Below are 23884 nucleotides of genomic sequence, written 5' to 3'. Positions count from 1 at the left end.
CATGGGTATCCAGATCCCGTTGTTGGTTATTGACCGGAGAACGTCTCGGTCATGTCTGCATGGTTCCCGAACCCGTAGGGTCTACACACTTAAGGTTCGATGATGCTAGGGTTATAGGGAATAGATGTACGTGGTTAGCGAATTTTGTTAGGAGTCCCGGATGAGATCCCGGACATCACGAGGAGTTCCAGAATGGTCCGGAGGTAAAGATTTATATATGGGAAGTCATCATACGGTCACCGGAATAATTCGGGGGGTTACCGGTATTGTACCGGGACCACTGAAGGGGTTCCGGGGGTCCACCGGGAGGGTCCACCTGCCCCGGAGGTCCCTATGGGCTGTTTGTGGAGAGGGACCAGCCCCTTAGTGGGCTGTGCGCCTCCCGCCTTAGGGCCCATGCGCCTAGGGTTTTGGGAGAGACCCTAAAAGGGGGGCGCCCCCTTGCCTTGGGGGGCAAGGCAACCCCCCTGGCCGCCGCCCCCTCCTCAGATGGGATCTGAGGGGGCCGCCCCCCTCTCCCTTGCCCCTATATATATGTGGGGGGTGGGAGGGCAGCCGCACCCAAGTTCTAGCGCAGATCTCCCCCTCTCCCAAGTCCTCCTCCTCTCCCACGGTGCTTGGCGAAGCCCTGTAGGATTGCCACGCTCCTCCACCACCACCACGCTGTTGTGCTGCTGCTGGATGGAGTATTCCCCAACCTCTCCCTCTCTCCTTGCCGGATCAAAGCATGGGAGACGTCACCGGGCTGTACGTGTGTTGAACACGGAGGTGCCGTCCGTTCGGCACTAGGATCTCCGGTCATTTGGATCACGGCGAGTACGACTCCTTCAACCCCGTTCTCTTGAACGCTTCCTCTTTGCGATCTACAAGGGTATGTAGATGCACTCTCCTTCTCTCGTTGCTAGTCTCTCCATAGATAGATCTTGGTGACTCGTAGGAAAATTTTGAATTTCTGCTACGTTCCCCAACAGAAAGAAGCGAGGAGGCCATGAGGCAGGGAGGCACACCTACCCCCTGGGTGTGCCCCCACCCTCGTGGGCCCCTCGTAGCTCCACCGACCTACTTCTTCCTCCTATATATACCCATATACCCCGAAAACATCCAAGAGCAAAATAGATCAGGAGTTCCGCCACCGCAAGCCTCTGTAGCCACCAAAAACCAATCGGGACCCTATTCACCCTGCCGGAGGAGGGATCCCTCACCGGTGGCCATCTTCATCATCCCGGTGCTCTCCATGAGGAGGAGGGAGTAGTTCACCCTCGGGGCTGAGGGTATGTACCAGTAGCTATGTGTTTGATCTCTCTCTCTCTCTCATGTTCTTGATATGGCACGATCTTGATGTATCACGAGCTTTGCTATTATAGTTAGATCTTATGATGTTTCTTCCCCTCTACTCTCTTGTAATGGATTGAGTTTTCCCTTTGAAGTTATCTTATCGGGTTGAGTCTTTAAGGATTTGAGAACACTTGATGTATGTCTTGCATGTGCTTATCTGTGGTGACAATGGGATATTCACATGATCTACTTCATGTATGTTTTGGTGATCTACTTGCGGGTTCAGTGCCTTGTGAACTTATGCATAGGGGTTGGCACACGTTTTCGTCTTGACTCTTCGGTAGAAACTTTGGGTCACTCTTTGAAGTTCTTTGTGTTGGTTGAATAGATGAATCTAAGATTGTGTGATGCATATCGTATAATCATACCCACGGATACTTGAGGTGACATTGGAGTATCTAGGTGACATTAGAGTTTTGGTTGATTTGTGTCTTAAGGTATTGTTCTAGTACGAACTCTATGATAGATCGAACAGAAAGAATAGCTTCGTTTTATTTTACTACGGATTCTTGAATAGCTCGATCAGAAAGGATAACTTTGAGGTGGTTTCCTACCCAACAATAATCTCTACGTTTGTTCTCCGCTATTAGTGACTTTGGAGTGACTCTTTGTTGCATGTTGAGGGATAGTTATATGATCCAATTATGTTATTATTGTTGAGAGAACTTGCACTAGTGAAAGTATGAACCCTAGGCCTTGTTTCCTAGTATTGCAATACCGTTTACACTCACTTTTACCACTTGTTTCCTTACTAGTTTTATATTTTAAGATTACAAAAACCTATATCTATCATCCATATTGCACTTGTATCACCATCTCTTCGCCGAACTAGTGCACCTATACAATTTGCCATTGTATTGGCTGTGTTGGGGACACAATAGACTCTTTATTATTTGGTTGCAAGGTTGTTTGAGAGAGACCATATTCATCCTACACCTCCCACGGATTGATAAACCTTAGGTCATCCACTTAAGGGAAATTTGCTATTGTCCTACAAACCTCTGCACTTGGAGTCCCAACAGCGTCTACAAGAAGAAGGTTGTGTAGTAGACATCAAGCTCTTTTCTGGCGCCATTGCGGGGGAGGTGAGTGCTTGAAGGTATATATTTAGATCTTGCAGTCCAATCTTTTATTTTCTTGTTTTATCACTAGTTTAGTTTATAAAAGAAAACTACAAAAAAATGGAATTGAGTTTGCCTCATACGCTTCATCTTTTTAATATCTTTCATGAGAATGATGGGAAGGAAAATTGTGCTCTAGTACTAGAAGAATAATTACATAGAATGCTTGGCATAAAATATGTGAATTATGAGCATGATTGCAAAGTTGTTAGTATGAATTCTTTGAATACCCATGATGCTAATGATATCCAAAGCCACAAGCTTGGGGATGCTATGTTTGATGAAGATGATATGTTTAGTCCCCCAAGTTTTGATGAGAATATTTATTATGATGAAAGCATGCCTCCTATTTATGATGATTATAATTATGAAAGTGGATTTGGGGAGGTCATGACTTTATTTAGTGATGAATCCACTATTTCAGAAGAGGTTCCAATTGATTATGAGAACGAAGTTGCTATCTATGATGATTATTGTGATGACTTGTATGCTATTAAGAATAATGATAACCATGAAACTTGTCATCATGATTTTAGTTTTCAATTGGATTATGCCTCACATGATAATTATTTTGTTGAGTTTGCTCCCACTACTATTCATGAGAAGAAATTTGCTTATGTGGAGAGTAGTAAATTTTCTATGCTTGTAGATCATGAAAAGAATGCTTTATGTGATGGTTATATTGTTGAATTCATTCATGATGCTACTGAAAATTATTATGAGGGAGGAATATATGCTTGTAGGAATTTCAATAATATCAAGTTTCCTCTCTATGTGCTTAAAGTTTTGAAGTTATGCTTGTTTAGCCTTCCTATGCTAGTTGATTATTGTTCCCATAAATTGTTTGCTCACAAAATCCCTATGAATAGGAAGTGGGTTAGACTTAAATTTTCTAGTTATATTCTTCATGATGCTCTCTTTATGTTTCAATTCTTATCTTTTGTGTGAGCATCATTGAAATCATAATGCCTAGCTAGGGGCATTAAATGTTAGCACTTGTTGGGAGGCAACCCAATTTTATTTTTGTTCCTTGCTTTTCTGTTCCTCTTTAGTAATAAATAATTCATCTAGCCTCTGTTTAGGTGTGTTTTTATGTTTTAATTAGTGTTTGTGCCAAGTAGAACCTTTGGGAAGACTTGGGTGAAGTCTTTGTGATCTTCCTGTCAAAAACAGAAACTTTTGCGCTCACGAGATTAGCTGCCATTGTTTACTGGAGAGTGATTTTAGGTAGATTCTTCTTGAAGATGATTAATAGAAAAATTACTCAGGTCTACCAATTTATTTAAGAATTTTTGGATTTACATAACTATTCGAATGATACAGATTACTACAGACTGTTCTGTTTTTGACAGATTCTGTTTTCATTGTGTTGTTTGCTTATTTTGATGAATCTATGAGTAGTATCGGAGGGTATGAACCATATATAAGTTGGAATACAGTAGATATTACACAAATATGAATTTAGAATGAGTTCACAACAGTACCTAAGTGGTGGTTTTATTTTCTTATACTAACGGAGCTTACGAGTTTTCTGTTGAGTTTTGTGTTGTGAAGTTTTCAAGTTTTGGGTAAAGATTCGATGGACTATGGAATAAGGAGTGGCAAGAGCCTAAGCTTGGGGATGCCCAAGGCACCCCAAGGTAATATTCAAGGACAACCAAGAGCCTAAGCTTGGGGATGCCCCGGAAGGCATCCCCTGTTTCGTCTTCGTTCATCGGTAACTTTACTTGGAGCTATATTTTTATTCACCACATGATATGTGTTTCGCTTGGAGCGTCATTTTGTTTTATTTTGTTTTGCTTGCTGTTTGAATAAAGTACTTAAGATCTGAAATTCTTAAATGTTAGAGAGTCTTTACATAGTTACATAATTATTTGACTACTCATTGATCTTCACCTATATCTTTTGGAGTAGTTTGTCATTTGCTTTAGTGCTTCACTTATATCTTTTTAGAGCATGATGGTGGTTTTATTTTGAAGAAATTGATGAACTCTCATGCTTCACTTATATTATTTTGAGAGTCTTTTAGAAAAACATGGTAATTTTCTTGGGTTGTAAATTTAGTCCTAATAAGATGGGCATCCAAGAGGGATATAATAAAAACTTTCATATAAAGTGCATTGAATACTATGAGAAGTTTGATTCTTTATGATTGTTTTGAGATATGAAGATGGTGATATTAGAGTCATGTTAGTAGAGTAGTTGTGAATTTGAGAGATACTTGTGTTAAAGTTTGTGATTCCCGTAGCATGCATGTATGGTGAACCGTTATTTGATGAAGTCGGAGCATGATTTATTTATTGATTGTCTTCCTTATGAGTGGAGGTCAGGATCGTACGATGGTTAACTCCTACCAACCCTTCCCCTAGGAGCATGCGTAGTAGTACTTTGCTTTGAGGGCTAATAAACTTTTGCAATAAGTATATGAGTTCTTTATGACTAATGTGAGTGCATGGATTATACGCACTCTTACCCTTCCAAAATTTGCTAGCCTCTACGGTACCGTGCATTGCCCTTTCTCACCTTGAGAGTTGGTGCAAACTTCGCCGGTGCATCCAAACCCTATGATACGATACACTCTATCACACATAAACCTCCTTATATCTCCCTCAAAACAGCCACCATACCTACCTATTATGACATTTCCATAGCCATTCCGAGATATATTGCCATGCAACTTTCCACCGTTCCGTTTATTATGACACGCTCCATCATTGTCATATTGCTTTTGCATGATCATGTAGTTGACATCGTATTTGTGGCAAATCCACCTTTATAAGTCTTTCATACATGTCACTCTTGATTCATTGCATATCCCGGTACACCGCCGGAGGCATTCACATAGAGTCATATTTTGTTCTTAGTATCGAGTTGTAATTCTTGAGTTGTAAATCAATAAAAGTGTGATGATCTTCATTATTAAAGCATTGTCCCATGTGAGGAAAGGATGATGGAAACTATGATTCCCCCACAAGTCGGGATGAGACTTCGACTTTATGAAAATAGAAGAGGCCAAAGAATCCCAAATAAAAAAAGAGGCCAAAGAAGCCCACCCAAGAAAAAGAGAGAAAAAGAGAGAAGGGACAATGTTACTATCCTTTTACCACACTTGTGCTTCAAAGTAGCACCATGATCTTCATGATAGAGAGTCTCCTATGTTGTCACTTTGATATACTAGTGGGAATTTTTCATTATAGAACTTGGATTGTATATTCCAATGATGGGCTTCCTCAAAATGCCTTAGGTCTTCATGAACAAGCAAGTTGGATGCACACCCACTTAGTTTCTTTTGTTGAGCTTTCGTACATTTATAGCTCTAGTGCATCCGTTGCATGGCAATCCCTACTCCTCGCATTGACATCAATTGATGGGCATCTCCATAGCCCGTAGATTATCCGCGACAATGTGAGACTTTATACTTTTTTGTCTTCTCCACACAACCTCCATCATCATATTCTATTCCACCCGTAGTGCTACATCCATGACTCACGCTCATGTATTGCGCGAGGGTTAAAAAAGCTGAAGCACGTTAAAAAGTATGAACCAATTGCTTGGCTGAAACCGAGATTGTGCATGATGGGAGTATTTTGTGTGACAAAAATGAAGCATGGCCTAACTGTATGATTTTGTAGGTATAGAATTTCCTTGGCTATGTTATTTTGATAAGACATGATTACTTTGTTAGTATGCTTGAAGTATTACTACTTTTATGTCAATATTAAACTTTTATCTTGAATCTTTTGGATCTGAACATTCATGCCACAATAAAGAAAATTACATTGAGAAATATGCTAGGTAGCATTCCACATCAAAACTTCTGTTTTTATCATTTACCTACTCGAGAACAAGCAGGAATTAAGCTTGGGGATGCTTGATACGTCTCCAGCGTATCTATAATTTTTGATTGTTCCATGCCATTATATTATCAACCTTAGATGTTTTATATGCACTTATATGCTATTTTATATGATTTTTGGGACTAACCTAGCTATTAACCTAGAGCCCAGTGCCAGTTGCTGTTCTTTTGCCTATTTTAGTGTTTCACAGAAAAGTAATATCAAACAGAGTCCAAACAGAATGAAACCTTCGGGATAATCGTTTTTGGAACAAACATGATCCAGAGGATTTGGACTGGACATCAAGAAAGAAGCGAGGAGGCCACGAGGCAGGGAGGCGCGCCTGCCCCCTGGGCGCGCCCCACCCTCGTGGGCCCCTTGCAGCTCCACCAACCTACTTCTTCCTTCTATATATACCCATATACACCGAAAACATCAAGGAGCACAATAGATCGGGAGTTCAGCCGCCGCAAGCCTCTGTAGCCACCAAAAACCAATCGGGACCCTGTTCCGGCACCCTGTCGGAGGGGGGATCCCTCACCGGTGGCCATCTTCATCATCCCGGCGCTCTCCATGAGGACTAGGGAGTAGTTCACCCTCGGGGCTGAGGGTATGTACCAGTAGCTATGTGTTTGATCTCTCTCTCTCTCTCTCTCTCGTGTTATTGATATGGCACGATCTTGATGTATCGCGAGCTTTGCTATTATAGTTGGATCTTATGATGTTTCTCCCCCTCTACTCTCTTGTAATGGATTGAGTTTTCCCTTTGAAGTTATCTTATTGGATTGAGTCTTTAAGGATTTGAGAACACTTGATGTATGTCTTGCATGTGCTTATCTGTGGTGACAATGGGATATTCACGTGATCTACTTGATGTATGTTTTGGTGATCAACTTGCGGGTTCAGTGACGTTGTGAATTTATGCATAGGGGTTGGCACACATTTTTGTCTTGACTCTTCGGTAGAAATTTGGGGCACTCTTTGAAGTTCTTTGTGTTGGTTGAATAGATGAATCTGAGATTGTGTGATGCATATCATATAATCATACCCACGGATACTTGAGGTGACATTGGAGTAACTAGGTGACATTAGGGTTTTGGTTGATTTGTGTCTTAAGGTGTTATTCTAGTATGAACTCTATGATAAATCGAATGGAAAGAATAGCTTCATGTTATTTTACTACGGACTCTTGAATGGATCGATCAGAAATGATAACTTTGAGGTGGTTTCGTACCCTACAATAATCTCTTTGTTTGTTTTCCGCTATTAGTGACTTTGGAGTGACTCTTTGTTGCAGTTGAGGGATAGTTATATGATCCATTTATGTTATTATTGTTGAGAGAACTTGCACTAGTGAAAGTATGAACCCTAGGCCTTGTTTCCTAGTATTGCAATACCGTTTACACTCACTTTTACCACTTGTTACCTTGCTGTTTTTATACTTTTCAGATAACAAAAACCTATATCTATCATCCATATTGCACTTGTATCACCATATCTTCGCCGAACTAGTGCACCTATACAATTGGCCATTGTATTGGGTGTGTTGGGGACACAAGAGACTCTTTGTTATTTGGTTGCAGGGTTCTTTAAGAGAGACCATCTTCATCCTACGCCTCCCACGGATTGATAAACCTTAGGTCATCCACTTGAGGGAAATTTTCTACTGTCCTACAAACCTATGCACTTGGAGGCCCAAAAATGTCTACAAGAAGAAGGTTGTGTAGTAGACATCACCTTGTGCCTCATCGAGCCGCCTGTTAATAAGCATGATGTCATCATCCGCTACATCAACTTTCTGCTTCAGATGTGCTACCTCTGTAGCTTGGGTAGTGGCCATGGATGTAACAATCTGTGTTCCAATTAGTCAGATCATTTCCTGGGCATATATTTTTGATCCTCTAATCGCCTCCCTTTGGATGCCAACCAGAGTCTCAGGGGCTACTATCTATATACAGGTGCAATTTACATTTATAAATTACACTGCATACCTCGAAACCTCTTAGTAGGCTCGTACAGGCTTCATTCAATCTGCTTTTCGCAGACCGAATTCTTTCAACCACCGTACCCATCAAGGTACGATGCTCCTCTGAGACGGATGCATGCTGCAACATGTCCATCAATGTATCTTTGTCCTCCGGATCTAAAACAGGTCACGTCGTCTCTCGGACATTGGATAGTCCGCGAGTCTTGTTGTTCCTCGTAGGGGCCGCACACCCCGGACCCTGGGCGGCCGAAGTATTACCTTCGGGCCCGGCCCTCACCGCCCCTCGCGCCACTTGCTGATCCGGAAAGATCCCCCAGGACGACACCTCGGCGTCGTCTGCCTTATCAAGCAGGGAGATCTATGGAGGTGTCTCGCTCTCCATCATCTCCGGAAGAAGATCCCCCGAAGAGGATGACTGTTGAGGTGGGTTGCGTACTGGACTGCAAACATATATTTTAAATGTTACCCTCACAAGCCAGGAAAGAACGGGACATGTTTAAAACACCCTGGTTCACTTAGGATTCGGCCGAGGGCTTATCTTTGCGTAGTGACTGCTTGTCAGCATCACCCCCTGACTGGGATACCTTCCCCCACTTAGAAGCTTCTCTCTTCGAGTCTTCGGAAGCGGCCCTTTTCTTCGCAGGAGGAGAAGGGATGTCAGTTAGCCCTTCCCTTCCACCTTTGGAAGTGGAAGTCCCAATGTCCCCGGACAAATTGCCTGGTGTGCCTCCAGGATGGAGGCCGCCTTGGGCCTCTTCGCTCTGCTCCTTACCTTCCCCCGCCGGCACTTGATATGGCACCGGAGCCAGCATCCTTGTTAATACCGGATCGGCAGAGTCTTCGCGAAGTGGAGCCGAACACCTGACTGTCTCCGCCTTCTTTAGCCTACCCTGGCCGAGTAGATTTTTGTCAACACATTGTTATGAGTAATTTGACTAAATTGTGTTCAGGAGTCAAGTACTTACCGGAGTATCCAAATGATTGCAGCCAAGGCCGAGGTCTTCTGTAGTATCCGGCCACTGTCTTCGTGAACCGAAGAATAAATTCCACATCCCTTTGAGCATTGTGCCGGAGAAGTGTTGAAGGTGATAACCCACAAGTATAGGGGATCGCAACAGTTTTCGAGGGTAGAGTATTCAACCCAAATTTATTGATTCGACACAAGGGGAGCCAAAGAATATTCTAAAGTATTAGCAGTTGAGTTGTCAATTCAACCACACTTGCATAACTTAATATCTGTAGCAAAGTGTTTAGTAGCAAAGTAGTATGGAAGTAACGATAACAGTGGCAAAAGTAACAGTAGCAGTTTTGTAGTAATTGTAACAGTGGCAACGGTTAAGTAACGAAGCAAAGAGCAATATGTGAAAAGCTCGTAGGCATTGAATCAGTGATGGATAATTATGTCGGATGTGATTCCTCATGTAATGGTTATAATATAGGCTGACAAAGAACTAGCTCCAGTTCATCAATGTAATGTAGGCATGTATTCTGAATATAGTTCTACATGCTTATGGAAAAGAACTTGCATGCCATCTTTTATCCTACCCTCCCGTGGCAGCGGGGTCCTAATGGAAACTAAGGGATATTAAGGCCTCCTTTTAATAGAGTACCGGAAGAAGGCATTAACACATAGTGAATACATGAACTCCTTAAACTACGGTCATCACCGATAAGTATCCCAATTATTGTCACTTCGGGGTTAACGGATCATAACACATAATAGGTGACTATAGACTTGCAAGATAGGATCAAGAACTCACATATATTCATGAAAACATAATAGGTTCAGATCTGAAATCATGGCACTTGGGCCCTAGTGACAAGCATTAAGCATAGCAAAGTCATAGAAACATCAATCTCAGAACATAGTGGATGCTAGGGATCAAACCCTAACAAAACTAACTCAATTACATGGTAAATCTCATCCAACCCATCACCGTCCAGCAAGCCTAGGATGGAATTACACATGCACAGAGGTGAGCATCATGAAATTGGTGATGGAGGATGGTTGATCATGATGACGGCCACGGATCCCCCTCTCCGGAAGCCCGAACAGACTCCAGATCAGCCCTCCAGAGAGAGTTTAGTGCTTGGCGGAGGCTCCATATCGTAAAACGCGATGAATCCTTCTCTCTAATTTTTTTCTCCCCGAACGTGAATATATGGAGTTGGAGTTGACGTCGGTGGAGCATCAGGGGCCCACGAGGCAGGGGGGCGCGCCCTAGGGGGCGCCCCTCACCCTCGTGGACAGATTGTGAGTCCCCTGATGTTGATTCTTTCGCCAATATTTTTTATTAATTCCAAAAGGTTGCTCCGTGGATTTTCAGGTCATTCCAAGAACTTTTATTTCTGCACAAAAATAACACCATGACAATTCTGCTAAAAACAGCATCAGTCTGGGTTAGTTCCATTCAAATCATGTAAGTTAGAGTCCAAAACAAGGGCAAAAGTGTTTGGAAAAGTAGATACGACGGAGACATATCAACTCCCCCAAGCTTAAACCTTTTCTTGTCCTCAAGCAATTCAGTTGACAAACTGAAAGTGATAAAGAAAAACTTTTACAAACTCTGTTTGCTCTTATTGTTGCAAATATGTAAAGCCAGCATTCAAGTTTTCAGCAAAGATTATGAACTAACCATATTCACAATAACACTTAGGTCTCATGTTTACTCATATCAATAGCATAATCAACTAGCGAGCAATAATAATAAATCTCAGATGACAACACTTTCTCAAAACAATCATAACATGATATAACAAGATGGCATCTCGCTAGCCCTTTCTGAGACCGCAAAACATAAATGCAGAGCACCTCTGAAGATCAAGGACTGACTAAACATTGTAATTCATGGTAAAAGAGGTCCATTCATAGTCATACTCAATATAAATTAATAGTAATGGATGCAAATGACAGCGGTGCTCTCCAGCAGGTGCTTTTTAATAAGAGGATGATGACTCAACATAAAAGTAAATAGATAGGCCCTTTGTAGAGGGAAGCAGGGATTTGTAGAGGTGCTAGAGCTCAATTTTGAAATAGAGATAAATAATATTTTGAGTGGTATACTTTTATTGTCAACATAACAACCGAGAGATCTTGATATCTTCCATGCTACACACATTATAGGCGGTTCCCAAATAGAATGGTAAAGTTTATACTCCCCCACCACCAACAATCATCAATCCATGGCTTGGCCGAAACAACGGGTGCCTCCAACTAGCAACAATCCTGGGGGAGTTTTGTTTGCAATTATTTTGATTTGATTTGAGCATGGGACTGGGCATCCCGGTGACCAGCCATTTTCTCGTGAATGAGGAGCGGAGTCCACTCCTCTTGAGAATAACCTGCCTAGCATGGAAGATACAGACTGCCCTAGTTGATACATGAGCTGTTCGAGCATACAAAACATAATTTCATTTGAAGGTTTGGAGTTTGGCACATACAAATTTACTTGGAACGGCAAGTAGATACCACATATAGGAAGGTATGGTGGACTCATATGGAATAACTTTGGGGTTTATGGATGTGGATGCACAAGCAGTATTCCCGCTTAGTACAAGTGAATGCTAGAAAGAGACTGGGAAGCAACCAACTAGAGAGCGACAACAGTCATGAACATGCATTAAAATTAATCAACACTGAGTGCAAGCATGAGTAGGATATAATCCACCATGAACATAAATATCGTGAAGGCTATGTTGATTTTGTTTCAACTACATGTCTGAACATGTACTAAGTCAAGTCACTTGAATCATTCAAAGGAGGATACCATCCTATCATACCACATCACAACCATTTTAATAGCATGTTGGAACGCAAGGTAAACCATTATAAAGTCCTAGCTAATTAATCATGGCATAAGCAACTATAATCTCTATTTGTCATTGCAAACATGTTCATTCATAATAGGCCGAATTAGGAACGACGAACTAATCATATTTACAAAAACAAGAGAGGTCGAGTTCATAGCAGCTTCTCTCATCTCAATCAGTCCATCATATATCGTCATTATTGCCTTTCACTCACACGACCGAACGGTGTGGATAATAATAATAGTGCACGTGCATTGAACTAAGCTAGAATCTGCAAGCATTCAATTCAAGGGAGAAGACAAGGTAATATGGGCTCTTGGTTAAATCAACAATAATGCATATGAGAGCCACTCAACATTTTCATTATGGTCTTCTCTCGACCCCCAAAGAAAAGAAAAGAAATAAAACTATTTACATGGGAAATCTCCCAACAAGCAAAAGAAGAACGAGAATTCTTTTGGGGTTTTCTTTTAATTACTACTACTACAAGCATGGAAGGTAAACTAGCTAAAAGCTATAACTAATTTTTTTGTTTTTTCTTAAGGTTATTTGAACACACAAGAAGAAAGAAAGAAAGAAAAGAAAATAAACTAGCATGGATAGTACAATGAAAAAGTATGAGCACCGACAACTAAAATGAGTGTGTGAACATGAATGTAATGTCGGTGAGAAATACGTACCCCCAAGCTTAGGCTTTTGGCCTAAGTTGGTCTATGCCCATGGATTATAGTTGTAGCTGGGGTTGTATCGAGATGCAGCAGCTATTGCCCCCTAAGCTGCAGGTTGGAGGCGAGCTGCCTCCGTCCTCCTCTCGTACTCATTCGCCTCCTCCCTAGTTATAAAGTATCTCCTTTTTGCCTGAAAGTCAAAGAAACCAGGAGCAGGGAGAGCAATATGAACAGTGCGATGCCTGTCAAATATTAGTCAGTACTGGAGGAACTGCTCATTCCTCTCTAGAAACTGATGGCTAGCCATGGCATTATAATCTAGATAAGCAGGAGGCAATGATACGTCTCCAACGTATCTATAATTTTTGATTGTTCCATGCTATTATATTACCTGTTTGGATGATTATGGGCTTTATTTTATACATTATTATCATTTTGAGACTAACCTACTAACCGGAGGCCCAGCCCATATTGCTGTTTTTTTTGCCTATTTCAGTATTCCGAACAAAAGGAATATCAAACGGAGTCCAAACGGAATGAAACCTTCGGGAGCGTGATTTTTGGAACGAACAAGATCCGGAGAGCTTTGAGTGCAAGTCAAGAAACAACCGGAGCCTCCATGAGATAGGAGCCCCCCCCCTGTAGGGCGCGCCCCTGTCTCGCGGGCCCCTCGGGCGTCCACCGACGTACTTCTTCCTCCTATATATACCTACGGACCCCGAAAACATTCGGGGGCACCACGAAACACAATTTCCACCACCGTAACCTTCTGTATCCGCGAGATCCCATCTTGGAGCCTTCGCCGGCACTCTGTCGGAGGGGGAATCGACCATGGAGGGCCTCTACATCAACATCCTTGCCCCTCCTATGAGTTGTGAGTAGTTTACCACAGACCTACGTGTCCATAGTTATTAGCTAGATGGCTTCTTCTCTCTTTTTGGATCTCAATACAATGTTCTCCGCCTCTCTTGTGGAGATCTATTTGATGTAATCTCTTTTGCAGTGTGTTTGTCAAGATCCGATGAATTGTGGGTTTATGATCAGATTTATCTATGGATATTAATTGAATCTTCTCTGAATTCTTTTATGTATGATTGAGTTATCTTTGCAAGTCTCTTCGAATTATCGGTTTGGTTTGGCCTACTAGATTGATCTTTCTTGCCATGGGAGAAGTGCTTAGTTTTGGGTTCAATCTTGTGGTGTTCTTACCCAGTGACAGAAAGGGTTGTAGGACACATATTGTATTTTTGCCATGGAGGATAACAAGATGGGGTTTATATCATATTGCATGAGTTTATCCTTCTACATCATGTCATCTTGCTTAATGCGTTGCTCTGTTCTTATGAACTTAATACTCTAGATGCATGCTGGATAGCGGTCGATGTGTGGAGTAATAGTAGTAGATGCAGGCAGGAGTCGGTCTACTTGTTATGGACGTGATGCCTATATACATGATCATGCCTAGATAATCTCATAACTATGCGCTTTTCTATCAATTGCTCGACAGTAATTTGTTCACCCACCGTAATACTTATGCTCTCGAGAGAAGCCTCTAGTGAAACCTGTGGCCCTCGGGTCTATCTCTTATCTTATTTGCTTTCAATCTACTTTTATTTGCATCTTTACTTTTTTGCATCTATATTATAAAATATGAAAAATATATTTATCTTATCATACTATCTCTATCAGATCTCACTTTCGCAAGTGGTCGTGAAGGGATTGACAACCCCTTTATTGCGTTGGTTGCGAGTTCTCAGTTTGTTTGTGTAGGCGCGTGGGACTTTTGAGGAGCCTCCTACTGGATTGATACCTTGGTTCTCAAAAACTGAGGGAAATACTTACGCTACACTTGCTGCATCACCCTCTCCTCTTTTGGGAAAACCAACGCTAGCTCAAGACGTAGCAAGAAGGATTTCTGGTGCCGTTGCCGGGGAGGTATTCTCTCAAGTCAAGACATACCAAGTACCTATCACAAACTCATCTCCCTCGCATTTACATTATTTGCTATTTGCCTCTCATTTTCCTCTCCCCCACTTCACCCTTGCCGTTTTATTCGCCCTCTCTTTCCCAATCTCCTCCTCTCTTTTTGCTTGCCGTTTTTCTATTTGCTTGTGTGTTGGATTACTTGTTTCCATGGCGCAAGATAATACCAAATTGTGTGATTTCTCGAATACCAATAATAATGATTTCCTTAGTACTCCGATTGCTCCTCTTAATGATGTTGAGTCTTGTGAAATCAATGCTGCTTTGCTGAATCTTGTTATGAAAGATCAATTCGCCGGCCTTCCTAGTGAAGATGCCGCTACCCATCTAAATAATTTTGTTGATTTGTGTGATATGCAAAAGAAGAAAGATACAGATAACAATATTGTCAAATTGAAGTTATTTCCGTTTTCACTTAGAGATCGTGCTAAAGTTTGGTTTTCGTCTTTGCCTAAAAATAGTATTGATTCTTGGAACAAGTGCAAAGATGCTTTTATCTCTAAGTATTTTCCTCCCACTAAGATCATCACTCCTAGGAACGATATTATGAATTTTAAACAACTTGATCATGAGCATGTTGCCCAATCTTGGGAAACAATGAAATTGATGCTTCACAATTGCCCTACTCATGGTTTGAATTTATGGATGATCATACAAAATTTTTATGCCGGTTTGAACTTTGCTTCTAGAAATCTCTTAGATTCGGTCGTGGGAGGCACCTTTATGGAAATCACGTTAGGAGATGCTACAAAACTTCTTGATAATATTATGGCTAATTATTCTCAATGGCACACCGAAAGATCTTCTAGTAAAAAAGTGCATGCTATAGAAGAAATCAATGTTTTGAGTGGAAAGATGGATGAACTTATGAAGATGTTTGCTACTAGAAATACTCCTCTTGATCCTGATGATATGCCTTTGTCTTCCTTGATTGAGAATAATAATGAATCTATAGATGTGAATTTTGTTGGTAGGAATAGTTTTGGAAACAATGCTTATAGAGGAAATTTTAATGCTAGACCGTTCCCTAGTAATTCCTCTAATAATTATGGAAATCCTACAATAATTCTTATGGTAATTTTAATAAGATGCCATCTGATTTTCAGAATAGTGTGAAAGAATTTATGATTTCTCAAAAGAATTTTAATGCTTTGCTTGAAGAAAAATTGCTCAAAGTTGATGATTTGGCTAGGAACGTTGATAGACTTTCGCTTGATGTTGATTCTCTTAAACTTAGACCTTCTCCTCCTAAGCATGATATCAATGAGTCTCTCAAAGTGATGAGAATTTCCATTGACAAGTGCAAGGAAAGAACTGCTAGATTGCGTGCTAAGAAAGATAGCTTTATAAAAGCGTGTTCTTATAGTTTTCGTGAAAATAATGATGAGGATCTTAAAGTTGTTGATGCGTCTCCTATTAGATCTATGTTTTGCAATACGAATTTTGATGATTATGGGACTGATGATGAATCAACTTTGCCTAGAAGGCGTCCCAAGAATTCGAAGTCTTTAGATCTTAATGCTAAATTTGGTAAAAGTGATATTGGAGAATCCTCAACTTCTAATAATGTTGAACCTACTATCTCGGATTTCAAGGAATTTGACTATGATAATTGCTCTTTAAAAGGTTGTATTTCCTTGTTGCAATCTGTTGTTAATTCTCCTCATGCTTATAGTCAAAACAAAGCTTTTACCAAACATATTGTTGATGCCTTGATGCAATCTTATGATGAAAAACTTAATTTGGAAGTTTCTATACCTAGAAAACTTAATGATGAGTGGGAACCTACTATAAAGATTAGAATTAAAGATTATGAGTGTTTTGCTTTGTGTGATTTGGGTGCTAGTATTTCCACGATTCCGAAAACTTTATGTGATATTCTAGGTTTCCATGATCTTGATGATTGCTCGTTAAATTCGCACCTTGCAGATTCCACCATTAAAAAGCCTATGGGAAGGATCAATGATGTTCGTATTGTTGCAAATAGAAATTTGGTGCCCGTAGATTTTATCATTCTTGATATAGATTGATATCTTTCTTGCCCCATTATTCTTGGCAGACCTTTCCTTAGAACGATTGGTGCGATTATCAATATAAAAGAAGGGAACATTAGATTCCAATTTACCTTAAAGAAAGGCATGGATCACTTTCCAAGAAATAAAGTCAAATTATCTTATGAATCTATCATGCATGCTACTTATGAATCAAGTGCCAAAGATGGCACTCGTTAGATCTATCTTCGCTTTTATGCCTAGCTAGGGGCGTTAAATGATAGCGCTAGTTGGGAGGCAACCCAATATTATTTATGTTATTTGTTTTTGTTCCTGATTAGTGTTAAAATTTTGTTTCTACTTTCTGTTTAGATGTGTTTTTATCTTTTGTTTAGTTTTTGTGCCAAGTAGAAGCTATAGGATAAACTATGATGATGGTTGATTTGATTCTGCTGAAAAACAGAAACTTTGCGCTCACGAGAAAAATTCAATAAATCAAAGAAACGTGCTTTTGCATTGATTATTTTTTCTTCTGATCAATAAACAAATTTTCCAGTACTTCCTATTTTGGTAGGATTTTTAGAGTTCCAGAATTATGCGTTAGTTACAGATTGCTACAGACTGTTCTGTTTTTGACAGATTCTGTTTTTCGTGTGTTGTTTGCTTATTTCAATGCTTCTATGGCTAATAAATTTGTTTATAAACCATAAAGAAGTTGGAATAAAGTAGGTTTAACACCAAAATAAATAAATAATGAGTTCATTACAGTACCTTATGTGGTGGTTTTGTTTTCTTTCACTAACGGAGCTTATAAGATTTCCTGTTGAGTTTTGTGTTGTGAAGTTTTCAAGTTTTGGGTAAAGCTTTTATGGATTATGGAATAAAGAGTGGCAAGAGCCTAAGATTGGGGATGCCCAAGGCACCCCAAGTATTCAAGAATAGCCAAAAGTCTAAGCTTGGGGATGCCCCAGGAAGGCATCCCCTCTTTCGTCTTTGTTCATTGGTAACTTTACTTGGAGCTATATTTTTATTCGCCACATGATATGTGTTTTACTTGGAGCGTCGTGTATTATATTGGTCTTTGCTTGTTAGTTTACCACAATCATCCTTGCTGTGCACACCTTTTGGGAGAAGCCTATTTGATTAGAATTTGCTAGAATACTCTATGTGCTTCACTTATATCCTTTGAGCTTGATAGTTTTTGCTCTAGTGCTTCACTTATATCTTTTAGAGCATTGTGGTGGATTAATTTTGAAGAAATTGCTAGTCTCTCATGCTTCACTTATATTATTTTGAGAGTCTCTTAGAACAGCATGGTATTTGCTATGGTTATAATTTGGTCCTAGAATGATGAGCATCCAAGTTGGGTATAATAAAAGCTATCATAGAAAGTGAATTGGATGCTATGATCAATTTGATTCTTGATAATTGTTTTGAGATATGGAGGTAGTGACATTAAAGTCACGCTAGTTGGGTGATTATGAATTTAAAGAATGCTTGTGTTGAAGTTTGTGATTCCCGTAGCATGCACGTATGGTGAACCGCTTTGTAATGAAGTTAGAGCACAATTTTATTTATTGAATGTCTTCCTTATGAGTGGAAGTCAGGGATGACCGATGGTCTTTTCCTACCAATCTATCCCCCTAGGAGCATGCGCGTAGTGCTTTGGTTTTTGATGACTTCTAAATTTTTACAACAAGTATATGAGTTCTTTTGACTAATGTTGAGTCCATGGATTATACGCACCCTTTCACCCTTCCATTATTGCTAGCCTCTCTTGTACCGTGCAACTTTCGCCGGTACCTTACACCGACCATATACCTTCCTCAAAACAGTCACCATACCTACCTATTATGGCATTTCCATAGCCATTCCGAGATATATTGCCATGCAACTTTCCAGCATTCCGTTTATTATGACACGTTTCATCATTGTCATATTCCTCTTTGCAAGATCATGTAGTTGACATCGTATGTGTGGCAAAGCCACCATCATAATCTTCATACATGTCGCCCTTGATTCATTGCATATCCCGGTATACCGCCGGAGGCATTCACATAGAGTCATATCTTGTTCTAGCTTTGAGTTGTAATTTTTGAGTTGTAAATCCATAAAAGTGTGATGATCTCCATTATTAGAGCATTGTCCTAGTGAGGAAAGGATGATGAAGACTATGATTCCCCCACAAGTCGGGATGAGACTTCGGACTTTACAAAAAAAAAGAGAAAGGCCAAAAAGAAAAAGAAAAAAAAGAAAAAAAAGAGAAGGCCAAAGAAAAGAAAAAAAGAGAAAAAAAGAAGAGAAAAAAAGAATGAGAGAAAAAGAGAGAAGGGACAATGCTACTATCTCTTTTTCCACACCTGTGATTCAAAATAGCACCATGATCTTCATGATAGAGTCTCATATGTTGTCACTTTCATATACTAGTGGGAATTTTTCATTATAGAACTTGGCTTGTATATTCCAATGATGGGCTTCCTCAAAATGCCCTAGGTCTTCGTGAGCAAGCAAGTTGGATGCACACCCACTAGTTTTCTTTTGTTGAGCTTTCATATATTTATAGCTCTAGTGCATCCATTGCATGGCAATCCCTACTCACTCACATTGATATCTATTAATGGGCAGCTCCATAGCCTGTTGATACGCCTAGTTGATGTGAGACTATCTTCTCCTTTTTTGTCTTCCCCACAACCACCATTCTATTCCACATATAGTGCTATGTCCATGGCTCACGCTCATGTATTGCGTGAAAGTTGAAAGAGTTTGAGATTATTAAAGTATGAAACAATTGCTTGGCTCGTCACCGGGGTTGTGCATGATTAAATACTTTGTGTGATGAAGATAGAGCAACAACCAGACTATATGATTTTGTAGGGATAACTTTCTTTGGCCATGTTATTTTGAGAAGACATGATTACTTTGCTTAGTATGCTTGAAGTATTATTATTTCTTATGTCAATATAAACTTTTATTTTGTATTATTTGGAACTGAACATTCATGCCACATTAAAGAAAATTACATTGGGAATTATGCTAGGTAGCATTCCACATCAAAAAGTCTCTTTTTATCATTTACCTACTCGAGGACGAGCAGGAATTAAGCTTGGCGATGCTTGATACATCTCCAACGTATCTATAATTTTTGATTGTTCCATGCTATTATATTACCTGTTTTGGATGATTATGGGCTTTATTTTATACATTATTGTAATTTTTGGGACTAACCTACTAACCGGAGGCCCATCCCATATTGCTGTTTTTTTTGCCTATTTCAGTATTTCGAAGAAAAGGAATATCAAACAGAGTCCAAACGGAATGAAACCTTAGGGAGTGTGATTTTTGGAATGAACAAGATCCGGAGAGCTTGGAGTGCAAGTCAAGAAATAACTGGAGCCTCCACGAGATAGGAGGGCGCCCCCCCTGGAGGGCGCCCCCCTGTCTCGTGGGCCCCTCGGGCGTCCACCGGCGTACTTCTTCCTCCTATATATACCTACGGACCCCGAAAACATCCGAGGGCACCACGAAACACAATTTCCACCACCGTAACCTTCTGTATCCGCGAGATCCCATCTTGGAGCCTTCGCCGGCCCTCTGCCGGAGGGGGAATCAACCATGGAGGGCCTCTACATCAACATCCTTGCCCCTCCTATGAGTTATGAGTAGTTTACCACAGACCTACGGGTCCATAGTTATTAGCTAGATGGCTTCTTCTCTCTTTTTGGATCTCAATACAATGTTCTCACCCTCTCTTGTGTAGATCTATTCGATGTAATCTCTTTTTGCGGTGTGTTTGTCGAGATCCGATGAATTGTGGGTTTATGATCAGATTTATCTATGGATATTAATTGAATCTTCTCTGAATTCTTTTATGTATGATTGAGTTATCTTTGCAAGTCTCTTCGAATTATCGGTTTGGTTTGGCCTACTAGATTGATCTTTCTTGCCATGGGAGAAGTGCTTAGCTTTGGGTTCAATCTTGCGATGTTCTTACCCAGTGACAGAAAGGGTTGCAAGACACGTATTGTATTGTTGCCACCGAGGATAACAAGATGGGGTTTATATCATATTGCATGAGTTTATCCTTCTACATCATGTCATCTTGCTTAATGCGTTGCTCTGTTCTTATGAACTTAATATTCTAGATGCATGCTGGATAGCGGTCGATGTGTGGAGTAATAGTAGTAGATGCAGGCAGGAGTCGGTCTACTTGTTATGGACGTAATGCCTATATACATGATCATGCCTAGATAATCTCATAACTATGCGCTTTTCTATCAATTGCTCGACAGTAATTTGTTCACCCACCGTAATACTTATGCTCTCAAGAGAAACCTCTAGTGAAACCTATGGCCCCCGGGTCTATCTCTTATCTTATTTGCTTTCAATCTACTTTTATTTGCATCTTTACTTTTTTGCATCTATATTATAAAATACCAAAAATATATTTATCTATCAGATCTACTATCAAAAATATAAAATACCAATTTTTTTTTTGCATCTACTATCTCTATCAGATCTCACTTTTGCAAGTGGCCGTGAAGGGATTGACAACCCCTTTATTGCATTGGTTGCGAGTTCTCAGTTTGTTTGTGTAGGCGCGTGGGACTTTTGAGGAGCCTCCTACTGGATTGATACCTTGGTTCTCAAAAACTGAGGGAAATACTTACCCTACACTTGCTGCATCAGCATCTCCTCTTCGGGGAAAACCAACGCTAGCTCAAGACGTAGCTGGCAACTCCATGTCACTTCCATGTACGGGTATACCAAGATAATTAGCTACATGAGTTGCATTAATCCCACCAAAAAAATCTCCACATGTACCATTAAGATGTAGCCTACGTGCAACAATAGCCCCCAAGTTATATTGTTTATCACCTAATACATCACTCTTGAGAATACTAAGATCTGGAACACACATGTGACAAGCTTCATCTTTAACGTTAATGCATCTACCTATGAAAAGAGCAAAATAAAGTATAGTAGGAAAATGAATGCTCCCTATGGTAGCTTGTGTGATTTCTCTGGATTCACCCACAGTGATACTAGCAAGAAAGTCTTTATATTCAGATTTACGAGGTTCATTGACATTGCCCCACTGCGGGAGTTTACAAGCAGTATTAAAATCTTCTAGGTCCATGGTATATGATTTATCATAAAGATCAAATAAAACAGTGTGAGAATTGCGTGTAGATGTGAATTTAAACCTTCTCACAAAAGAGTCAGTAAGGTAGTAGTGTTGGGAACACTTATCTCACATGAAGTCCTCAAGATCGGCATTATGCACATACGCGTCAAATTCATCCTTGATGCCTGCGTTGACCATAAACTCCTCTAATGGCCATTCACAAGGCTGCACTTGAGCTTCCATCGGTGGTTCATCGTCTTGCTCACGTATTGCGAGCCTAGGTCCTTGCTTCCTTGAAGAACCGCCTTGGTACATTTTCCTAGACATATTTCTTCCGCTGAAAAATTTCTGAAAATTTTAGTAACTCGAAATAAAAGTGAACCAAACTCGACGAAATTGATAGCAACTACTCCCACAAGTGTCTAGAGACTATATCATGCATTAGAACTACTTGGGACCAAGTAGATTTGACATGCAAGCTCAAGAACAAGGTCACCAAGCAGCAAAAATTTGCAATCAATAAAGCACTAGAACAAAAACTAATTGGACCATTGGAGGAGTCACATACCAAGGAACAATCCCCCAAAGCAGTTTTGTGAATGGAGCTTTGAGCAAGGAGATCGAAAATGGCAGCAAGATGAGCTAGAACTCGTGCTTGAGCTGGTTTGTGATTTTTTTGGGAGGAAGAAGAGGTGTGTGGGTGCAGGAATGAGTGGAGGGGGGCCACCAGGGGCCCACGAGGCAGGGGGCGCGTGATATCTACTACACAACCTTCTTCTTGTAGACGTTGTTGGGCCTGCAAGTGCACAGGTTTGTAGGACAGTAGCAAATTTACCTCAAGTGGATGACCTAAGGTTTATCAATCTGTAGGAGGCGTAGGATGAAGATGGTCTCTCTCAAACAACCCTGCAACCAAATAACAAAGAGTCTCTTGTGTCCCCAACACACCCAATACAATGGTAAATTGTATAGGTGCACTAGTTCGGCGAAGAGATGGTGATACAAGTGCAAAATAGATAGTAGATAAAGGTTTTTGTAATCTGAAATAATAAAAACAGCAAGGTAACAAGTGGTTAAAGTGAGCGTAAACGGTATTGCAATGGTGGGAAACAAGGCCTAGGGTTCATACTTTCGCTAGTGCAAGTTCTCTCAACAATAATAACATAGATAGATCATATAACAATCCCTCAACATGCAACAAAGAGCCACTCCAATGCCACTAATAGCGGAGAACAAATGAAGAGATTATGGTAGGGTACGAGACCACCTCAAAGTTATTCTTTCGGATCAATATATTCAAGAGTTCATACTAGAATAACACCTTAAGACACAAATCAACCAAAACCGTAATGTCACCTAGATACTCCATTGTCACCTCAAGTATCCGTGGGCATGATTATACGATATGCATCACACAATCTCAGATTCATCTATTCAACCAACACAAAGTACTTCAAAGAGTGCCCTAAAGTTTCTACCGGAGAGTCAAGAACGTGTGCCAACCCCTATGCATAGGTTCATGGGTGGAACCCGCAAGTTGGTCACCAAAACATACATCAAGAGGCACATGATATCCCATTGTCACCACAGATAAGCACAACAAGACATACATCAAGTGTTCTCATAAAAGACTCATTCCGATAAGATAACTTCAAAGGGGAAAACTCAATTCATCACAAGAGAGTAGAGGGGGAGAAACATCATAAGATCCAACTACAATAGCAAAGCTCGGGATACATCAACATCGTGCCATAGAGGGAACACGAGAGAGAACACGAGAGAGAGAGAGATCAAACACATAGCTACTGGTACATACCCTTAGCCTCGAGGGTGAACTAATCCCTCCTCGTCATGGAGAACGCAGAGATGATGAAGATGGCCACCGGTGAAGGATCCCCCCCTCCGGCAGGGTGTCGGGAAGGGATCCCGAGAGGTTTTTGGTGGCTACAGAGGCTTGCGGCGGTGGAACTCCCGATCTATCTTCTCCGTGGATGTTTTTAGGGTATGTGGGACTATATAGGCGAAAGA

This window comes from Triticum dicoccoides, chromosome 6B (assembly GCF_002162155.2).
Source record: "Triticum dicoccoides isolate Atlit2015 ecotype Zavitan chromosome 6B, WEW_v2.0, whole genome shotgun sequence".
Lineage (NCBI taxonomy): Eukaryota > Viridiplantae > Streptophyta > Magnoliopsida > Poales > Poaceae > Triticum > Triticum dicoccoides.
This window is presented reverse-complemented; position numbering follows the sequence as displayed.